At 49.3% G+C, this 4,866-nt stretch overlaps 1 pseudogene; it reads right to left on the minus strand.

The window, feature by feature from the left end:
• Positions 1–3,311: 3,311 nt before the first annotated feature.
• On the minus strand, positions 3,312–4,540 carry LOC103299455 (argininosuccinate synthase-like; annotated as a pseudogene).
• Positions 4,541–4,866: the final 326 nt, after the last annotated feature.

The raw sequence follows: 4,866 nt of genomic DNA on the forward strand, positions 1-4,866 counted from the left end.
GAGCAAGAGATTTTCCAACTGGATAGGGCAGCTGCCTTCTCACCATGCAAAATCTGCCTGTATACAAAATGTTCACATGAGAAAGCTTTTCTCTGCAGTGTGAGGGAATGGCTGAGCACAGGAAACTGGGCTGGCTACCCTCTGAGCCCCCCAATCATGGCTTCTGCTCACACAGCTTGAGTATACTCTGCCCTCCCTCTGCCAGAGCCCAAGGCGAGTGGCTACACACGAAATTTTGTGTGTTGTCCCTTTAAGAGAGTGCCTGCATTTCCAGGCATCTCACACTGGCAGACAGCAACCCTGTCGCTTTTCACAGACAGCTGTTATGTGGGCACCTTTATCACTCTGGTGCTCTGGGCTAGGGAGCTCAGCTTGGGGTTTAGACCCCAGAGTTCTAAGTGGGAACTGCCCACAGCTGTGATATCCCTCTGGAAATTCAGCTGCTGTCTGTGGAAGCCCGGCCAGCCCTTTCATGCCTCCACACTTCCTACCAGTCTCTATACAGCCTTCACTTTCTGTGCTTGGTTATCAGGGTTCTCTCCAGGTAGTCATCAGCTGATTTTTCAGGGTGGTTTTTCTTTATTTTAGTTGTATTTCCAATTTGGTCCTGGGATATTGTCAATGTAACTTTCATTTACTCCACTGCCATTTTGGAATCTCCAAGGATATGTTTTTATTGATTTTAGAGACAGAAGAAGAAAGGGGGGGGAGTCTATATGAGAGATAAACATGCACCCCAACTAGAACTTGAATACACAACCTGAGCATGTGACCTGACTGGGAATAGAACCTGTGAGCTTTCAATGTATGGGCCAATGTTCCAATCAACCGAGCAACACTGGCTGAGGCCCTATAAATTTTTCTTCATTTCAGTTTGTGTATTCTGCATTTCCAACTGATTGTTTTTTTATGATTTCCATGTCCTTTTCTATGCTATTGACGTTCTCTCTATGTTTATCTACTCTTCCCCTCAGTTCGTTGAGAATCCTTATAACCAGTATTTTGAACTCTGCATCTAGTAGATTGCTTGTCTCCAATTTTTTTAGTTCTTTTTCTGGAGTTTTGTTTTGGTCTTTCATTTGGTACATGTTTCTTTATCTCCTCATTTTGACGTCCTCCCTATGATTGTTTCTATGTATTAGATAGAGCTGTGCTACATATTCCAGGGTTGGTAGAATGGCCTAATGTAGGAAGTGTCCTATAGGGTCCAGTGGCACAGTCTTCCTATTCATCTGAGCTGGGCACTCTAGGCGTGCCTCATGTGGGCTGTACACACCCTCCTGTTGTAGTTGAGCCTTGATTGCTATTGGCATGTCAATTGAAGGGATTTGCCCCCATATAGATCAGCTGCAAAGACTGGCTGCAACCACTGTGGAAGATCACCTATGCAGGGGCCTGCCCCATGGAGTAGGACTTACTTCAGCAGGTGCTCTGGTGTCCACTGAGTTTGCCCCTTGATTGTGTCATTTGTGGAAGTAGTTGGGTGGTGCTTAAATGTAATCTGGAGCTGTCCATTAGGTGCATTGTCTCTGGACCCAAAATCAGTCACTGCCTCAGTTCTGCCCAGGGCCACCTGGCATGAGCTACAAGGTGATCTGCAGATAGCTGCTACTTGTGCTGGTCTTGGAGGTGCCCAAGAGAAGCCAAGCTGTGAACCAAGGTAGGCTGCCATTAGTGCCATACCTGGGCTACTTAGGGAGAGGTAATGGGCATGCTGAGGCCAGATGCTTCTTGTTTGAGGAATTCTGGAAAGTCTTAATCATAGGCAAGACAGGCCACTGGTATAGAAAAACCACTGGAAACAGCTTTGGTGGGCATGAAAATTGGGTAGGGAAGGGTCTCAGGGAATCATGAGAGCAAGACAAAGAGTGATGGAGACTCAGATATGGCACCCATCTGCAGGCTTTGTGTGAGGGTGAGGGGGGGAAGGATCATCAAAAGAACAATGGCCTCTGCCAGCACCTCTGTCTAGCAGAAAGCTGCACCTCTAACTCTCACCCTGATATCAGACAGTTCAGTTCCTCCCCCTATGTCCCTGGTGCCTTTCAAGTTGTTTCCCCAGTGCTGGAACTCAAAGTAAGTCTGTGCATAAGCCCTTTAAGAGGAACTTCCAGCAGCCCTCCATCTCACTCAGCCACAATACCCACTGTTGTTGTCCCCTCCACCCCCCCGCCCTCCCCCCCCCCCCCACACACACACACACGAAGTTATGGTGACTTCTCTTCCCAGCACTGGAACCCTGGACTGGGGGTTCTGATGTGAGGCTATGACTCCTCACTCCTCAAGGATGACCTCTACAGCCAAGATATCCCTCCCAATTTTTATCCACCACACGTAGACGTGGGGCCAGCCTGTTTCGCAGCCCTACCCATTCTACCAGCCTCAATGTGGTTTCTTCTTTATTTTTCTTAAATGTTTTTATTGATCTTAGAGAGAGAGAAAGGGAGAGGGATAGAGAGATGGAAGCATCAATGAGAGAGAGATTGATCGGCTGCCTCCTGCATGCCCACTACAGGGGATTGAGCCTGAAACCTGGGCATGTTCCCTAACCGGGAATCGAACTGGGGACCAATTGGTTCATGAGTTGACGTTCAACCACTGAGCCACACTGGCCAGGCAATATGACTTCTTCTTTATATCCTCTTGTGGGGTCCTGTCTAGAATACACCGGATGTTTAAGGCTACTCTAAGCCTGGGCTTAATCAGGGTGTTCAAGGCTAAGATACTATACGCAGGTGCAAGGATGCCGCAAGCTTTACACTGCGCAGACATGCCTTTCTGTAACCAAAATACTGATGTTACTATTTGACAAGAAACCACTTTTGTTTGAGCTTGTTTGTATATAAGCTGCCACTGACCAGCCTTCTGGGGCTGCTTTTGTGTGGAATAAAGCATGTCACATTTGCCTGCTTGTACATGCATGTTCTTCCGATTTTCCTCACCCAGGAGGGTCAAGTCCCTGGCTGAGGAGCTTGTCCCTGACACCTCACTTGTAGGACTTCCATTCAGCTAGATTTCAGGTGCTTTTGAATAATGATTATAATGTAATTTAGTTGTAATATTTTTTGTGTATCTTGTTTTTTTTAATTGTCATCTTATAGCTCCCCACCATAGCCACCCCCACTCTTCCCTTCACTGACTACTTTTGTAGGCTACAGGGGACCAGGGAACAAAGCTGGAGCCTGGCACCCCCACTAAGCTGCCAGCCCCGCCCAGAGAACAAGTCACAACCACAAATTATCAGGACAATTAGAGCCTGTACTTGGGATATGGGCAAAGTGAGAAGGCCCAGCTCCTCATTGTCAGCTAGTCTATTTTCCAGTGACCTTGCTCTAGAGGCAATGATATTCCTTCAGCCTCAGGGAGCTGATGTTGATAAAACCGGTGGCATTGATCGGCTGGTAATGGCCCTACACGTTCATGCTCACCAGCTCCTCGTTGTAGAGGGACAGTGGGGACTCCCGGCAGAGGATGTACACTTGGCCCTTGAAGACAGACACCAGGACTTTCCCTTCTACTGGGACTTAGCAATGCAGTGACGGACGAATTCACACTCGGGGCTGTGCCAGAGACCGGTGTACACCAGCTCGGCAAATTTCAAGCCCAGGCCTTGCTTGATTTTGCACACTTTCCGATCCATGATGAAGGCCTCGATGTCTAAATGAGCGTGGTAAAGGACTGTCCCCACTGTGGTCTCGTAGATACCCAGGGACTTCATCCAGATGAAGCGGTTCTCCACGATGTCTGTGCAGCCCAGCCATGCTGGCCCGCAACTTCATTCAGGTACAGGAAGAGCTCCCAGGACGTGCGGTGGGCGGTGCCATCCTTGACATTGGTCACCTTCGTGGGGACCCCTTTCTTGAACTCAATCTCAAGGACATCAGGGGTGTTGGGCCCTTTGGCCGTGTCCTGGGTCTTTGGATAGAGGCCTGGAGGGGCTTGATTCTTGGGGTTCTCCAGGATTCCGGCCTCGTAGCTGATGCATGAGGTTCTCTTTCATGCTCCACGGGTTCTTGGGGGTGACTGGGATGTGAATTCCATATTGCTTGGTGTACTCCATCAGGTCGCTGCAGCCCTGGAAGCGGTTGTAGAACTCAGGCATCCTCCAAGGAGCAATGACCTTAATCTGGGTGGGTCAGTGAGTAGCAGGTGAGCTCAAACCGGACCTGGTCGTTGCCCTTTCCCATGGCGCCGTGGGACACATACTTGGCTCCCTCTCGCTGGGCGATCTCTACTTGTTTGCGGGTGATGCAGGGCCTGGCCAGAGAGGTGCCCAGGAGGTAATGGTCCTCGTACAGTGCAGTAGACTGGATGGAGGGCCAGATGAATTCCTCCACAAATGCCTTGCTGACGTCCTCGATGGACACCTTTTGGGCCCGAGCTTCAGCGCCTTCTTCCTGGCTTCCTCAAAGTCTACCTTCTGGCCGATGTTGGCCAGGTAGGCAGTGACATCATGGCCTTGTTCCTTCGGCCACACAGGAATGAAGGAGGTGTCCAGGCCACCACTGTAGGCCAGAATCATGGAGCCTTTGCCAGACATCATCTGGGGTTGAAGGTGTGGGCTCCTGGCTACTGGAATCTGTCGTCACTGCTTGGCAAACCACTCGAGGTCCCTGAGGTGATGGCGGAGCGTGTTTAGTTGTAATTTTGATGTGGTTGTGGGAGGAGGCGAGTACTGCATTTACCTACAGCCCCATCTTGACCAGAAGTCTAATCTCATTTTTTTAAATGTATCCTATTTTCTTTTTTTTCAATCTTTAATTTCTTTATTGATTAAGGTATTACATATGTGTCCTCATCTCCCCATTAACCCCTGAAACCACTCCCCCCCCCCCATTAATGCCCTCACCCTCCCTGTTGTCTGTG

This window comes from Eptesicus fuscus, chromosome 5 (genome assembly GCF_027574615.1).
Source record: "Eptesicus fuscus isolate TK198812 chromosome 5, DD_ASM_mEF_20220401, whole genome shotgun sequence".
NCBI classification, from domain to species: domain Eukaryota; kingdom Metazoa; phylum Chordata; class Mammalia; order Chiroptera; family Vespertilionidae; genus Eptesicus; species Eptesicus fuscus.